The sequence below is a fragment of the Aythya fuligula genome, chromosome 3, assembly GCF_009819795.1.
Source record: "Aythya fuligula isolate bAytFul2 chromosome 3, bAytFul2.pri, whole genome shotgun sequence".
Taxonomy (NCBI): Eukaryota; Metazoa; Chordata; class Aves; order Anseriformes; family Anatidae; genus Aythya; species Aythya fuligula.
The window spans coordinates 91,233,902-91,252,410 of NC_045561.1; the positions used below are offsets into that span (position 1 = coordinate 91,233,902).

Below are 18,509 nucleotides of genomic sequence, written 5' to 3' on the forward strand. Positions count from 1 at the left end.
AGTACTGTTGATTTATCGTATTAGTATAAGAGCATTATTTTATCCTGATGACCACAGAGTTTACATTACAGACAGTTGCCAGCATCATAAACATTACAAATGGTCATAAAGCAATTCCGAGCCCTGACTTGATGAAGGCTCTTGACTGTGCAGCCTGGTACTGAAGCAAACTGTGGTGGATGGCAAAGCCAGACTCAGCCAGTTACACTCTAATAACAAACTGCAAATACACAACACATTTGTAACAAGCCAGGCGGACTTTCATTTGCTAAAATGCTTCATTCCCCAAATGCACCTCCAAATGAAATTACCAGAATGTTGTTTAACTTTTCAAGCATTTAAGCATAATGAAATAATCTTGGTCTAATAGTTCAAATCCTGTTCCCAGGCTTTTGGGACATGGAGAACCCTTAGCACAAACAAAAACTACCCACCTCCATGAACGGCTTTAAGGAACACGTGGGTGAGGTTTGTCCCCTCTGCTTATAGGTTTTAGGAGTGGGGTTAGCAGTGAGAGATGAGCCCCCTCATTTTTCAAGCCTACAGAGAAAGGAGCACAGGAACTATAAGAGCTACTGAGCTCTTGAAAACTTGAGGCTTTCTGTTTATCCTATTGTCATCCCCATTGTATTTGACCAACTGCATGAACAGATCAGTTACCTTGGTGTTAAAATATTATATTACCAGAGCTGACTTTCTGGGTATTAAACACCTGTTATAACAGGACTCAGTCCTCAACAGCTTCACAAGGCACTGCCTGAGTGATTGTTAACATATAAATTTAGTTACCTTTAATTTATATATCATTTCAGATTGGGGGGTGAGAGGGAGGGGAGTTGTTCTTTGTTGTTATTGCATTTTTTTTAGAATAGAAAAAGAGAAAGAAAACCAAAGCATAAAAGATTAATATTTAACAATGCTAAGAAACTAATACAAAAGGGATTTGCTGTTATGGCACGTACCATCTCCCAGTCTTCTCTGAAAGAATAAAATACATGTGTTACTAATAGGCTTCATGCAGACTCCAGAGAGAATGTGAAGTAAAGTAAACAGAAGTGCATCATTTCTCCAAGCCACTGCAATAACTTCAGTTGACTTTACAGTCTTTCAAATCTATTTTAATTTCAGTTTTGAGAGTCTGAAAACTGACTGGTTAAGTCAGTTGCTTCCAGCAGCAGCATTTTACTTTGAATTTCCACAGCTATGACTTTTGAAAGATGAATTCCAATATTTTTTTCAGGGGGTGAGCTCTTTTCTTCCACTTACTGAGTGTCAATCTTTATTTGCACTTATTTTTATAGAGCTTTCACTATCCTCTGCATTCAGCATTTATGGTGTTTTGAAACAGCTAGTCTTTTTTTTTTTTTTTTTTTTTTTTTTCGTAAATGACTGACAAGTATTCAAACAAATACTCAAAGGGATTTTTTTCCTACGGTATTTCATCCAGAATATCATATATCTTCTTGTTTAGTCTTAGGTTTATCCACTTGGGTTTTTGATAAGTTTTCATGTCTATTAGTGATACTTGCCTACAAGTTATGTTCACATTTGTCCCTTCTGATCTATATTCACAGAATCACAGAATCATTAAAGTTGGAAAAGACCTCCAAGATCATCTGGTCCAACAGATGGACCAGTATCACCCACTAAATCATGTCCCTAAGCACCATGTCCAACCTTTCTTTGAACACCCCCAGGGATGGCGACTCCACCACCTCCCTGAGCAAAAATATTAGATATCAGCATTGGCTTGGAGTTAAAAGCCTCTGACTGTTGAGGGCTTCTATTAATTACTCAGTGTAAAAATTTTTTGCTTGTTTGTTTTAGTATGCTCTAAATAGCCCTTGTTCCTGTTCCTTTAGGAAATATATGTTTATTCTAAAATGACGGTTGAAGATGGAACATAAGTACACACAAGAAAGCCAGACAGCTGGTATATGAACTTTAATGAAAGCAGTACACTTTTACAGAAAAGTTTTTTGGGAACGTATTAAGTGCTCAGGCAGGCTTGTAGAGAATATCCTGAAGCCCTTATTGCACCAGTGATGTTTGATTAGCACTAAAGTCATTTTCAGCATACTAATGCAATGGAAGTCACACACCTCTTTTCATATAAGCGTTGTTAGTAAGTTTACCTTTAGAAACTTTAGAAGAACTATATATATAGATAGTGTTGGTTTTGCTTCTGAAACCTTGCATTTATGAGCTTGATTTCAAATACAAATTAAAAAATAATCACAGCAATTTACTTAATTTAGAGTAAAATGGGCACTTATACATTCAGCAGTTTTCAGCTTTCCTTTCCAAATGTTGCAAATCTTTCAGTGTTGAAAGTCTGGAAAGCAGTGTTTCTCTCCAATAATACACTAATACCCTGAAATTAAAAACAAGGGGTAAATACTGCTAAATGGAAATAGAAATGGTAGTTCATCTCATTGAACTGCAGGCGTAGGATGAATCTATGAGCAGACTTAACCTAAGTATTCACAGAATTTGTTTTAAATGTGTATTAAGGACCTATGTGGAACATTTTTCCACAGTGCTTTGCTTCATGATTTTTAACCCACCCAGAAAGACAAGATTATACCCATTTTACAGACAAAGAACCTTAAAATGTGGAAACTTTGGCTTTCCGTAAGTGAACAATTACTCAGATTCAAAGTTGAACTTCTTGAACTGGAAGAGCAGGGGAGTTTCCTATACCACAGTTCTCACCACATTCTAATTTTCTGCATAAATACAGCAGGATTCTTCACAAACTGAACAGTAATGAGCCTTGTACCATCAGAAGCATTTAGTGATAATGAGCCTGGTACCATCAGAAGCAGTTAGTGAAAATAAGGATTAAATTTTGCTCTCTGTTTGGCAGTCATCCCATATTTGATGTTTTGTTTCTTTGCTTTCCAGAGATTTACCAGTTTCAAAACATAATTTTCAATGGCAACTGCTATTCCTGAGAAATGAGTGATATCACAGTCGTCAGAGCAGGAGACATACCTTGAGGACATTCATAACACTGAATGTATTGCTACTGACACTTAGAGACTAGGCAGCAGAAAGTCTACTTTAGATTTTATCAACCCAGTCTGCCTTAGCAGTTCTGTTGGCTGATTTCTAGAAAAAAAAAAAATGACATGATAGATGAGAGTGTAAATTTTAAAAAATCTAGGTGAATGTCATGTTTTCTTATCACCATTTTCAACCTTAACTTTTTTTGCTCGTAATGGTATTTTCCTTTATGCTCCAGAAATGGCCAGTGGCCCTGTATAACTAGAATATGTTTGTATCCTTATCATCTCTGGACAACATCTCTGTGACAGCTGCCTTGAATGGAAACATGTTTAGAAATAGGCTTAATATCATTTTAGTTCAGAGCATCTTAGAATATAATCAACAACTTTCTGAACCAGGCTTTTTTAATGGTTTAAATCAGGATGCGAAATAATAAGCAGAACATCATTTTCACTTCTTTTTCTGTACAGAACATGGTCTTTTCTTAACTTTCTTGAATTCATTACTTTTAACTGAATACACATTTTAATGATTGTGGATTCACTTTTAAACATTAACACAAATACAGACACAAAAGGTAGCCTGAAATTAAAAGTTGCAACTGCATTATAACGTACACATGTCTTCCTAGGCATAAATGCATGACTGGTGTATTGATGTTATTTACCTTTCTCCATATTCTAGAATTCAAAAAAAAAAAAAAAAAAAAAAAAAGGCGTTTTTCCAGGAAAAAATAGAGCATGTGGTTCACTAGATACAAAGGTTTTGCTGTTCTTCCCAAAATTTATGGTAGGTAAGCCTTACATACAATATTCCCTATTGTATTGCAAGTTGGTTTTTGACCCTGCACAAGGTCCACTATAGTCTTTTGCTCATATTGCCTTATCCTTTAATTCTTAAGGCTGATCCTTAGCTATTCAAGACAACTGAGAAGAACTATATAAGAGCTCTCATAATATGAAGTGATTGAGTAATACAAGTGGTTGGAAATCCAATATAAATTAAGTTCATGCATACTGAGAAGGAAAACACATTTTAAAAGAGGGAAACACCTTAACTTTACCAATTGAAGTGTTCGCTCTGAATGAGCTGCTGCCACTCAGAAGAAGTTTGGGAACATCCAAGATTCTAATATCCCGTGAAACAGTTTTTAAATATTCTATGAGATACACCAGCTCTGTGCTCAGTAGCAATTAAGAAAGCAAAGAGTAGGCCTTAGGAGAAATAAATAAATAAAAATCTTGGTGCACAAATATTAATTGGCAGGGCACCATTACCCCACATTGTTTTTCTCATTTTAGTCTCTCATCTCAAAAAGCAGAGTGATGAATGAGGTTAGAGGAAAAAAGGCAACAAGGATGATTGAAAGACTGGAGTGTTTCATTCAACAGATGTTCAGCCTCAGCTTCTCCAGTGTGGAAGAGGTGTTCAAAGAGCATTATGAAAGAGGTCTACAACATCAAGAGAGATGTGAGGAAAGCAAATAGACAATAACTATTCATCTTCTAATAGAAGAACTTGTGTGCATCTCATGAAGCAAAGAGACAAATTCAAACTGAGCAGTAGATACTTAGATAATAATTCATGCATAAGCTGCGAAACTGTGCCACACAGTGGAGATATTCAAAGGTTACATGGATTCATAAAGTGGTTGGATACGTTCATGGTGAAAAAAAAAAATCTATTAAGGACTGTGAAACACAAGGACATCAGCTCTGATTCAAGATATGCTTTGGTTCAGGTCACTAGAAGATGAATGTCACTGAATGCTTTGCTTACCTTATAACCATCCTCTTTTCTGAGATGCCAGTTTTGTCCATTGTCTGAGACAGGACACTGGCACACATGCATTGGTCTGACCTGGTGTATGTAATTGTACCAGGTATAACATTGCTGAGTATTATTGCTTGCAACTCATTGCAATTTGCTGGTTCACCTGCTTAAAACTCCCGAAACGATCCTGGGTTACTGTTAGATGCTGTTGGTCGTGGACAGTAGGCACACCCAGCAACCAGTGTAGATTAACATGTCTGGAACTCTGCCTATCCTTTGCCATTAGAGGAATGGATTTTCTAATTCAGAACACTCTGAAATACTCTAACAAATACTGCCTCCTCCTCAAAGCTAATATTTGTAAGTATCATAAGATGCCCAAGCAGAATCACATCCCTAATGTGCTTTGGACCTTCCTCATGGGTCTCACGCTTAAAAATTTTTTTGAGAACACTTATTCTGAGAAGCTCACCAATGTTAAGCAAATATAGGAGTTACTAAATGGCTCGATAATGACATTTGTTCCCCATCTCCTATGACTCCCCTGGTAGTGTGCAGCCTTCCTGCCCTGCAATCCTTCTTGTTCCTGGCTTTCAAGGACTCCCCTAAGCCAGAATGAACTGTGTGTTTAGGTGTGCTGCTCGCCCCTGCTTCATGTCAACATCAAGGACATATTCACAGCTCTGTGGGCATGACACTGGGATTTGTACTGACTCCAGGGGCTGGGTTTTCTGTGTTTGTCATCACAGAGCCCAGGCAAGGAGCTGCTGTGCTCTGTGAGCCAGCAGAGACAGGATCAAAATAAAGTATGAAAGCCTTTAAGGATATACAGGATTTCTACTATCTATTCCTTGATTAAATGCATTGCAGCCTGGTTGTCACACAAACCCTGACCTGCTGGTGAACTCACGCTGACAAATGTGTGTTGTTATCAAAATAGGGAAGAACTGCAGGAAGTTAATGTCCCTTGCAATGTCCAGATTTTCCAGTCTTTGGGCCACATTATTTCTCCTTGAATAGCCTGCTAAATAAAAACTCCTCCAGAGTGACTGTATTGCCATTCCTGCTACAATAACTTGTGGGCCCATTTGGGATTTGTTAGTTAATTCGCCGCAGAGGGTTGATCCTGGCCAGCAGGTGAGCCCCCACCCCATTCCTGGGTTACTTGCCTCCAGCAGGGTAAGAGAGAACTGGAAGGGCAAAAGCAAGAAAACTCATGGGTTGAGATAGAGGCAGTTTAGTAAGTGGAGGGGAAAAAAGGAAGAGAAAAACTGTGATGCAAAAGTAAGCACTCACCACCAGCAGACCAATGCCCAGGCCACCCCTGAGCAATGGCACCTTTGGGAAAACTCCCCTGTGCCCAGTTTTGCAGCTGGGCATGGTGTTGTGTGGTGTGGGACATCCCTTTGGTCAGCCTGGGTCAGCTGTCCTGGCTGTGTCCCCTCCCAGTCTCTTGCCCACCTGCAACCTATGTGCTGGGGGGCAGAGAGAGAGGCAGAGGAAACCCTGGAGGTGTGCAAACACTGCTTAGCCATAGCTACAGCGCAGGGACGTAGCTGGTTTGGACTGTTTTGGTCATCAGTCTAAAAGCCAGCACCATACGGGCTGCTCTGAATAATACGAACTCCATCCTAACCAACACCAGCACAGCCAGATGGAAAAAATGTAGAGGGCCTTGTTCTCTGGTCTGTTGCAATAGTTGTGAACAGTGAAATATAAGCCAGTAGATTTTACCTTGGTAATGGAGCAATGTATAAAATCAGACAATGTTACGTATGATGCCTTGTGGCTAGTTTAGGATTTAGAGAGTGTCCTTACTGTTTGTCCCTTCAGCAGCAATTTGCTTCTTTCTGTTGTGGGAAGGAGAGACTATGAACAAATGAAGTACAAACTTTGACTTAAATTTAAGGCATGAGTGATCTGGCTAGTCTCTAGCAAGTGCCAGCTCCCAGGAAAAAAAAAAAAAAAATCTCATGCTTTTCAAATCTTGCATAAAATTCAGAGGAAAATTAAATCAGTGTTTTTTCTAATATCTGTCACAAAGCAGACATCTCATCAGTGTGAAATATTTGCAGCAACAGAAGTTTTGTGGTGATAACTACAGGAAAATAATTGTAAAGGTTAGCTTAAAAAATATCGGTATGTCTAATACAAAACATTCTCTAGGGGGAAAAAGTCTTTTCACTCTTCTATTTTGCTGCCAAATGTGATGGAGTGTAATATCTGGACTTTTCACTTTTCACCTCGTTTCTCTTTGCCTCTTACAACATTTTAAAATTCTTAATTTTGGAAACACTGCTAGAATAGCAAAAGTAGAAATGACAGGAGTCTCTAGTACTCCTCACTGCTTCAGATGAGGAGACATAGCCCAGTGTCAGTGTATCCTGGCCACAAGTAAGGTCTTAGAAGCAAAAAGTTTGATTTTCAAGAGTACATGTCAGGTAAGCTAAAAGGGAGCACGGCTTTGTCTGCCTGTAGGAAGAAAGGGTTTTGAGGTTCTTTGGAGAGTTGGGAAGGAACATCACCAAGTGTAGGTCAGATAGATCACCAGTTCTTTTTTGTATCTCCAAAAAGAAAGGTTGCACAATATTGTCTCATCAACCACAACTCTTTTGCTGTGAGATCACCAGCTTTCATTCATAAGTCAGAGCACAGCTGCGAATCCTCTGAGCCTCTGTGAACATTGTGCTTATTTCTTCTAGGACAGTGAGATGGATTTTTTGCTGTTTTGTTTTGTTTTGTTTTGCTTTTCATCAGGTTGGGTTCAATAAAGTGTGATTTAGGGCTTTCTCACAGTGCCTCTGGAGTGCATTTGGAAAAACCCTGCTGTTGCCATATGACAGGTGGTAGCAATGTGCTGCAGGTTGTGTTCTTCAGAGAGCTGCACTGCCTGACAGGCAGGAACACACGGACTGCAGAGCAAGGTACTCATTGAAATGATGATCAATGGAGGATGTGGCTTTTTAATAGCTTGGGTAGTAAGAGGACAATGCCTTTTCTCCAGGATACTTAACCTTCATAAAGCAGCACATAATGCTATTTCAGGCACTGGCTGCAACTGTTTAAGGAGTGAGGGCACACTGTTGGCCATCCTCTGGCAGGCGGTGATGTATGAAGGGGTGATTGATGAATGATTTGTGATCCTGTATGATTTATGCTAGGGGATTTTTAGATGAATTCCTTGTGCTAGGGCTCCTTGCATCTTGTTGTGTTGCATAAGCAGCAGATCTTAGCTAGGTATACAAAAAGATATTTGATAAATGAGTGTAAAAGAAGCTCCACAAAAGCTATGTTTTCTTTGTCTTCCCTAAAATTTTAGATTTATGGAGTCCTATGTAAAATATATTAGCTTGCATGTTTGGGACATAATTACACCAATCAGAAGAGCAATGTTGCCCTTAGACAAAACAGACAAATATTCCAAAAAATGAGTTATAATTGTATATATTACAGACTTTTTTTAAGCCTTGTTAACCACTTCTATAATGTATGTTACTTATAACTTTTACTTGGACAGCTTCAAATTATGTTTGTTTACAAAGTCTGTCTATTAGTTCTTTTTTCTGCTTACAGGTTTTATTACAGATACTCTCACTGTACACGGGTTAGTCTTTAATAGCAACAGTGTAATTAATGCCATATATTAATAATATAAATAAGCATTGTTCTGTGTAAGATTGTTTTTAGCAATGACAAATTTTACCTTCCTTAAAACAGATACTGTGTGATATTCTCTCTGCACAAGTGATGCTGCCATAGCTACCACCTGTGGAGTTGAACAATTATAGCAGAGAAAGGCTTGCCATAGAAACACTCCAGCAATGAATCACTCCATTCTTCCAGTGCTGCAATTTTTAGTCTAGCATAAATCCAATTGCTGGAACATAGGAAACACATAAATGATACCTTGGCATAAACAGTGTTTTAGATTATACTAGCAGACACAGAATTATATTACACACAGAAAATACATTTAAAGGCAGCCATCCAAGCTACAGAATTTTCTATAGGAAAAGATTTTATGCAGTGCACAGTCTTAGAGGACTCAAGCCAGTTTCTTACAGCTGCAACACAGACTGTTCCTGCTTTCTTTATAATCACAATACAAATTCAATCCCAACTAAGATATTTTGTGTTCAATTGCATTAGCAGAAACCACTGCCAGTGATCCCCTTCCCATAAATACCATTGTGACCTGAATATTATTGCTGTGTGACAAATTAAAATATTAAGAGTACTAACATATTTAAAAACAGCTTTGTCACTCATCTCTGACACCTTAAAAAAGAAATGGTAGTGCAAATACAGAAGGAAGGGGGGATGTAAAAGGAATTTGCTAATGAAATAATTATGATTGCTGATTTTATATTTTAAAGTAATCCAGTAGAAAAAAAAAATGATTAATAAATGCTTATAACCAGCCATGCTTTGTATCAGTTGCAGGTGAAGATCTGATAAGTTGTTATTTCATAGGTGAATCAATACCAAATTGTCCTAACAAATTATGGTGTTACGAGTATGGCATACCACATTTATATAGATCATATATAAAATGTTCTAAGTGAATATCAACAGTCATAATTTCACAAATTACATCCAAAAATTAAAGTGAAAACAAGAAGAAATTCCAGTCTTTCACCTTTTTCTTCGATATACCACACACATACAAATTGATTTCTGACTGTGCACACAAATACAAGATTTGTATTTTGATGTTGGAGACATTTGATTTATAGTACATCCTGCTGTCACACAATATATTTTTGTGTATTAGCTTTTCAAGCCCTTGAGTAAAGAAAGCAACATTTATTTATTTATTTTTTTTTCTTTTCAAACAAGGAACAGGACTTAACATCAAAGAATTCAGGTGTTTTACCAGTTTCTGTAGTTGCTAAGTGGTTTCATGGAGATTTTTGTCTGCATTAAAGCATCTGCTACTGTGCTGAAGATTATGATCCTCATGAAACCAGTCAGCTGGTTCAGACACAAACTGAACATTCACACAGTGGTCCGATGCTTCAACAAGTTAAAAGCTATTGTGTTGGAGATTCAGTCACGGGTAGAATTCGAGAGAAACATGCTCTTTGATGTGAAAGCTGTTTAGTTGTTTGGGGACCTCAACTCCAGGGAACTGCTTCCAGTCCTGAACCTCTTAAAAAGCCTTTACAAAGCATGTCAGAAGATGGAATCAGTTAACAGAGAAGTTGTTTTTGTTTGATTAATAATTGTATAATTCATTTGGTTAGCAGAGTGCCGTTTGTATTTTTAATTTCTACATATCTGTCTCATAATTCTAGTGCAATTTTTGGTATAGGTCTCAAATAAACTTTAGATTCCAGGCCATGCTCTAAGTTAGTCTTTAAGCACAAGAGTCTTTCAGAATACTTTTGGGAGCATTTTTCACTTCCTCTTTGCAGCTAGCAATGCAAGAGTAAATCTTTTGGTCTGGACTAAGAGCAATCAGTAGGTACCCACCCATGCCTTTGATCAGGGACATAACAGAAACAGTGAGAACTCAGCTTCTAGTTGGTACTCCTGAGTCACTTTTGCTCTTTGTCAATATAATTTTAATATTAAAGCATTAGCAGTCTAGAAGTAGAAAATGAGTACCCCCAAATTATATTTCCAATTGTAATTTTTCCTGCTATATGTTACAGTCTACATCCAAAGCTGTGACTTTTCAGGAGCACCACAGATTTCAGTAGAGCCGTCCTTATTTAACCAACTGAGCCAAGAAGTTTAGGAAAACTCCAAGCACTACTGGCATTATTAGTAAGTCCTTTCGTGTCCAGAAACAGGATGTTTAAATGTCTTCTCCAACCTGTTAGCCAAACTGTTTGAACAGCAAATCATGCTAACTAGCTCTAATGTGTGTTTTACTGGTAGGAGTATTGATATCAAAGGAAGACATTTTTATATCAATTTTGCAGCTGATATGGATTTGGCAACTATGCTTATTATAAGTTGACAGAAGAAAGTAAATAGAAAGGGTTAAAAGGTACTCTATCTTCTGCAGTATGCCTCTGTCTTATTTTTTCTGTGCATTTTTCTTCCATTTTCCTTAGGCACTCTCACTGCCTTTATGTGCTAACTTCAAAACAAAAGTGCGACCACAAGCATCACAGCTCCCTCTGTGCTCATTTCTACAGATACACAAAGGGCATGCCTATAAAACAAAATAAAGAGATAATGGCTGTAGAAAAGGAACAACCAAGATAATTTACATGAAGAGAGAATGCATAGTAATGTCAATACGTGCTAGTAAACTGAGAACATACCCTGCTTTCCCTGACGGATTAGCAGTCAGGATGAAACATCCTGCTATGTTTTTACTACAGCTGGTAACTGTGCTAATTAGATTAAAGTTTGTCTGCATTAGTTTAGCCTGGTATGTCATCCAGCTATGCCAATTTTCAAGAATAGAACATTTCTAACTGTGGTAGTTCTTGCACGTTTGAAAAATGCCAACTCTCAGTTTTAAAGCATTTGATTTCACAGCTTTTAGGGCACCTTATACCCTTCATAATTCATAGCCATCATCCAGAAATGTGTGAAATTCAAAGCTGAGGCAGCAGGCAAAGTAAAAGGTCAACCTACAAGACAGAACTGAAGCTATTGATAAAAACTATATTGTAAAAGTAAATGAAAGCACACAGTGATTGCTGACTTTTGACTTCAATCAGTGTTGTCAGTAGTTCTGGTACTCAGCACTTCTCTTACACTTCTTACATTCAAAAAGTTGTACAAGCTTAGGTAATTAGTCTTTGTAAAAGGCTTGTGCAGTCTGCTATATGTTACCTTTAATTTGCAGTAGGATAATAATTGGTAGACAGGTGAAGATTTGGCCCTTCAAATGTGCTTGCTCCTAATTCTTTTTGTTTTCCATTTTTGTGACCTACTTTTGATGTCACTTAAAGAATGAGCATAATCTGAATTAATAGTAGATATTTAGATAGAACCGTGGGCAGAGGGAAGCTACGAAGTTTTCTTTAACCCTGCACAGCTCAATTATTGTATAAAAAGAAATCCTGTGCTGCGGGGATTTCTTCCAGCTTCTGAGAGCTGGGGCACCCCAAAGAAAGGATGCACAAGGAGACGTGTCTGTGGCTTTCTTCCCCTCTCTTATTCTTGATAGTACAGGAAGACATCTGGAGTACAGTGGGGAAGCAAGTGAATCTCAAAAAGGGAGGAAGAAAGAAACAGAGTCTAGACATCCAAAATGTATGTAATGTATATAAAATACTTTGTTTAATATGTTATGTTTTAAATCATATTTGCTGTGATGTGTAGGCAGAAGGAACAAGGGACTACTTTTCACTAGCCACTGTGCAAACACAGAGAATATTTGGCCACAAATGCTTACTGCTTTGAGGCATGGTTTGTAGGGAGGAAACCTTCTCTTATGTCACATGAAAGAATCAGAAGAAAACAGCAAGCTCCCAGATAGATAGATAGCCAACATAAATAAATACAGTTAAAAATGAGAAATCACACACAAGCTTTGAATAATCAAACAGGAGAGATATGGTGACCTCATTAATGTTAAAATATTATTGGAAAAGTATTATTGTGTTACACTGTTGCATGCATATTTTGAAATTATCTCTTTTTTAATTATTATTATTTTTATTTTTAAGATAGAAACAGGAAGTTCAGAGGCTGAGGTGAAACTAGAATAACTTGAGATTGTACCTAGGATTAAAAAGAAGGTTGTCCAATTGAATATACATGAGGTATTGGGAAGTAATTGTGTGAACAGCACCATTTGCTGTGAGAACAGTGAAAATTCGAAGCCTAACTTACACTTTTGTGTGAATTCCTACCAATTCCTGGCTCCAAGCCTTGTACATAGACCAAACCTCTAAGAAAGTACTGATGATGAACTGCTTATGGTTAGAAACGTTTTTCAAACACAAAAGGTAATGGGTGCTAAATGGATAAGAAAATGCTGAGCCACTGATTATTGGAGTTACAAATTGGTAGAAGAACTAGAGACACAGCACTGAAGAGGTGGTTATGAAAACTTCTTTCCATAAATTGAATTCACAGTGGGCTGGATAGAGTTTGCATAAATAAAAAAAATCCGGTTTAGAATCAGAAAAAATTGTTAGGAAGAAACTGAGAAAGAAAGCATAATGAACACTGGATTTACACAAATTATACCTCTTTCTACAGTCTGCTGTTTCTGGATTTAGATTAAACCCTTTATAGTTCAAAAGTATTATGCTGTGAATTTAAAATAAATGCTGTTATTTTACAAATTATTCACAGTTTTGTTCGTCAATTTTGTTATTATCCATCTCACAATCAGTGTAACAAACTATAGTTGCTCTGTGAAGAAACATTGAAACCTTTGAAATTACTAAATTACATAGTTCTCCAAGCTATAAATTCATCTAATGTTGCAGTGATTAATGGTTTTGTGCTAAAAGATTTCTTCAAAATTCTAACAGAAATGATTAATAGTATACAATGCTACTTTAATGAAAACAGGGCAAGAAGCAATATGATACATGCTAATGTTCAGCGTTACTGTTTTGGATACAGTGCTGGTGAGTCTGCTTGCAAGTTGTAAATATATTGAAGCAAAGGTTGATTAGGGCACTGCTGGGAGTGATTGCAAACTTGCTGTCATAGAAGAATTATGAGAGATTTTCAAAGGACAAATAGGAGTTATGCAGCTTTTTGCTTTCATGTGTTGGAGATCTGTCTACTACTTTGTCTACTTTGCCCTGTCTGTGTTCCATAAAGTGCTAGTTTTTAATTATCAAAATCATTGCCTTTCAGCATTTTTTTTCATTTGAATTTTCATAAATACATTTTAGCAGATGATAAAATCTATTTAACATTTGTCCCATACAACCCAAGGACACGAAAGAATTGAAAAGTCTGAGGAGACTGGGGAAGGGCTAATACATGTAAGTCTCACCAACATGATTTCAGTATTTCACCAACATGATGTAAGTAACACCAACATGAATTCAGTGAACTTTCTGAAGCTTAGGTATCATTTCAGGAGTGTATTCTTGTTTGAGGAAGGTCATATATGCTTAAAAATGATAAGATTGAGCAGATGTTTGTTGTTATTTGCCTGAGATGGATTAAGCATCTGTTTAATTAAATTTCTTAATTTGATTTTATAATTTTTTTTTTTTTTTCATTTGAGCTGAACAATTTTATATGCAAGAGTCTCTTGTGTATTGGCAGCAGGCAAAGAAAGCGCTGAAACCTTTTTGTCACTCCTTTTCTCCATTTTGAAGTGAAAATGGATCCTTCCCACTCTAATACTTTTAACATGGATCAAAGAATTTGGAGATATAGCTTAAGTGTGAGATCTGCAGTAGAATCAGGGGCCATTTAGTCCATGCTAGAACCAGCATAACAGTGAGAGTAAACCTGCCTCAAACAAAATTTAGAGCAAAACCTTTTTTTCATGAGTGCACCCAACCAATCTGGAAGTATTTTTCCTAGGAGTTTTCAAAAGCAATTTTGTTCACAAGTGATTTAGACTTGGTTTAAAGAGGGCTTGTCAGTAGTTGTTTATACAAAGAGAAACAGTTTAGAAAGTACTTTCAGTGAAAGGAAAGGAAATTTAAAGTGAATCACCAGAGCTTGCAGAATAATAATTCCTGATAGGGGAAAAAGGATTCAAAACAGTAAAGCTAACAAAAGCACTCAGATCTAGAGAAGATACCATAATTGAGGAAACCTGGCTGAAAGTACCAAAGCAGCAGGAAAGCTGAATTGATTTTTGGAGCTGTATAATACAAGGAAAGATTGGCAGATATATTATATACTAGAAAATCACCTGCTGTGCACAAGGAAGAAATGCCTCTTTTATGTATTGTCCTTTGATATTTTTAAGATTATTGATGGGATACGGTTATCCTTCTGGTTGCAATGAGTTTCTGTGGATTTGTCTATTACACAAAGCTTTCAGAAGAAGAACCTAATCACTTTTACATTATCCAAGTATTTTCTAAAAGAAGATTTAACAAGTCTTTGCATGAAGTGTAATTCAAATTAAACTGGCAAAGTACGATGGTCCTTTAAGTTTCCTTTTTTTTTTTTTTTTTAATGGCAGTGGTAATAAATAATGGTAATAACTTTAAAATAAATGGAATTATATCTATTATTTATTAACTGAAGTAGCTTGGGAAGCTGTTTCCTTCAATTTTTATATCTTTATCTCAGATAATATAGTGATAGCAGTAAAAGAACTTGCATCATTGAATATTGAACCCACTACAACAAGCATTTTTTAAAATTCTTACTTTAGCACTGTCATGATTAAAGGGTGTTGCGTACATTCACTTTCAGGGAAGCCCTCTCACATACAGGTAGGCAAATGGCACATGCAGTGCTTTCAGTGGGGATCACAGAACACTTGTGGGCTCTGTAAGTAGTGGTATTCCACCTTTATAGATGGAAGAAACACAGGCCTATAGGAGACTGTAGTGTGCTTTGGAGAACCACACCACTGCATCACCGTAGTATAAATGATGTCTGTGATACGTTATACAGAGGAATTGTAATATTGTTTTCAAAAAGGGAATTAGTTTAAAAGTCAAAAACTGTAATTAGATACCGCTGTGACACAGTATTATCACGTTATAATAATTTCCTCTGCATTGTGCAAAATTTAAAAACACTAAGCTATCAAAAACTGTGTTGTCATCCCAAAGGTGGCACTTTTATGCAAAACTTTGATTTCATTAACTCAGAGCACTGAGTTAATTCATTAGCTCAGAGCACTGATGATTCCAGTAAAGATTCAAGGGGAAGAATTTTTATTACTGAATTACCAATGTCGTGTCAGATCTTGCACATGCTTCTTGATGATTTTCTTTCCAAGCCAAGGTCTACCTCAAAGATCAAAGAAATATTTTAACATGGGAAATGGTAATGAAAAGTATACCCCTTACCATTTCAGAAGAGGACTGTAAGAAGGTGGGAGAACAGTTCATCTTCCCTACGCATGCTACTTCATATACCGTAAGGCTGGTGACATGAGGTGACAGTGCCCTAGAAGTGTTGCTCTTGTCTCTTCCACTCCATTTCCATGGTATTTCTCTCTTCTCCCATTTTCTCTCATTCATTGTGACATTCCTCCTTCATACAATTCTGGATGCTTGTTTTGTTCTTTATCTACTTCAGGAGTAGCCCGAGTTTAAAATCTGGGGCTTTTTTTTATGTATATAATATATACCATCTCTGTCTGATTTTCTTTTGAGGACTGCATCTGTAAATCTGTGTCTATATTAGCAGATAATGCAGTTCAATAGGAGTAGTTTTACAGGGCACCTAAGTGCTGAGGACAACATCCTTACTACACCTTGTTTCAAGGAGCTTTAACACACACAATCTGGTCTGGCCCCATGCTATGGACGCCCATTAGCAGCTGGAGTACCTGAGGTGTGAGACAGTCTTATGGGTTGGGTTCATCTGAAACGGAGTTCATGTATTCTTCAGATCACTCCAAAGCATTTCAAATAGGGACAACAAAGAGATTAGCTTCAAAATCACTTTCTGGATCTAAACAGAAACACAAATGTAGACATGAAACATTTCTGCAAAACATTCTAAATTTCTTTCCAATTTTGCAGCCTCAAAATTCTGGTATTTTCCACAGTGTTTCTATTGGGCAATATTTGTACATTCAGCCCACATTTATCCAATGACGTTTTCTAGGAGCCATTATAGGTGTATGGTATAAGCAAAAGATACTACTATTCAGATTTGCTGCCCCTTTTCATTCTCTTCATGCATTTATAAAGAATGGCAGGATACCATGAAATTGTGAAAACCACCTGGGAGAAGCGAACTCCCTAGTCATTGAAGCATTTTTGTGCTCTTTCCAGCTGAAATTAATTCAGCAGAATATAAGGGACCTTGTCCTTTTTGAAACCAAGTACAGAAACAGACTGCTTCGAGAGAGAATAATAAGTCATTTGGGATTTTGTATTTCAGTACACTAATTCTTGTGAATTGGTTGTAATATTTATTCAGTGTGATTAACACTGAATAAACAAAATAAACACAAAGCTTGAAAATATCAAGCTATTATTTTGGAGAACTTTTTAAAAACTGTTTTCTTTGCCTCATTGGGAATCACCCTTCTTTGTCATTAGGGTTATTATATTTTGTTATTATATTTACTGTTGATGTAAATGGTAAAACAGTATTGTTTTAAAAACAGTAAAATGTTAGGACATTTCTCATTTTTATAATAATAAATACATTCCTCACCATTTTTGGTGAGTCTTGTTATTTTTAATCATCTGTACAGCACTAAAAATAAGACTACAGAAGAAATGACAAATATTGATATACATAGTTCAATAAAACAATATATTACATTTCTTTTTTTTTAAAGGTGAAGACTAAAGTCTCTGTATTTTGGCAGTCAGCAGTGATGATCTTTCTTCTCCTCTACAAACAAACACACACATTTGATAACTGATTTTAGAGAAGATCATCAGTGTCAATTGTAGATTTCCAGGAATAATTCAGTTTATTGTTGCTTTTTCAATTAGCTAAACTATGTAATGATGATATTGAAACAGCTGAAAGCAGGCTTTTTGATGCTGCACAAGTGAAGGCATCCCAGTACCTCATTTACATTCCTGTCCCAGTGTCTGCAGCAGATCTATAAATAGAATAGGCTACACACAGAAATTTATTATTGCAGCTGATAGCAATTTTCTTTTGCAAAGGTGTCTGGAGGCATTATTCATGAGATTCATTCTGGTAGACTTTCCAGCTGAGATTCTCGCTCCCCAGAACTGCGGGTGGTCAGTTTAGAAATATACTAATCAACTGCTATGCACAGGCTGTCACAAGGCTCCCTTATTTCCTTTAAAAAAAAAAAAAATGCAGCAGTTCTCTCAGAGCCAGATTATTTTCTCTAACCTGATTGCATGGATACTGTAAGCAGCGGACAAATTTTTAAAAATCACATTTGTTTCGTATATCACCATTGAAATTCCTAATGATTATACTATTATCAGGAAAAATAAAATGGCTGTGGTTTGACATAGCTCACATCATGTCTTCTGCATTCATACCCGTGGGCACATGTGACCTTATCAAGTATAAGACATGTTTCTGTTCAATACTGAAGATGTGTAGTAATCACATAAACTGACCTATCTAGCTGTCATCTGATTTCAGACATAAAACAAGGGGAAAATCAAATAAAGCCTTTAATGAAATGATATTTATACCAAGTGGTAGACAGGAATGCCTTACACTCCATGTATTCCTATTTGATTTTTATTTCCAGACTGTATCTGCCACTGTGCTGTCCTTGCATACTAAAAAGATACTTCATAAAAACAGAATATGCACATTCTTACCCCTTGAGACTTATTGGCACTTACTTTTTCCCTTGTCTATTATAATATTTTTTTCATAGTTGAGAACATAAGATATATGAAAGCAGAGATATTTCCTGTTTATTCTGGTTCACTTTCAATATAATCACCACTGTAAGTATTCATATTTCAGTTTTCCTTTACTGTGTTATCAAGACCTGTAGGTAATACCTGAATGTACAAATGGTTTGCAAAGTAAACTAGTACCTTTGAATATCTTGTTTTTCCTTCTTTCCTTTTTTTCTGAGACATGATAGAAGAGATATTTTTCTTTAGCTGTTATTTTGACCATGTTATGAAAGCAGCAGCACAAATAACTAACGAGACTCATCAGAAAAAGTCATGTGT

At 36.6% G+C, this 18,509-nt stretch overlaps 1 protein-coding gene across 1 annotated transcript in view; it reads left to right on the plus strand.

Annotated features, from left to right (window-relative positions):
• The window catches only part of EYS (eyes shut homolog), an 836,985-nt gene that overhangs the window by 752,405 nt on the left and 66,071 nt on the right, over nt 1-18,509 (plus strand). The gene's annotated exons all lie outside the window — the stretch shown is intronic.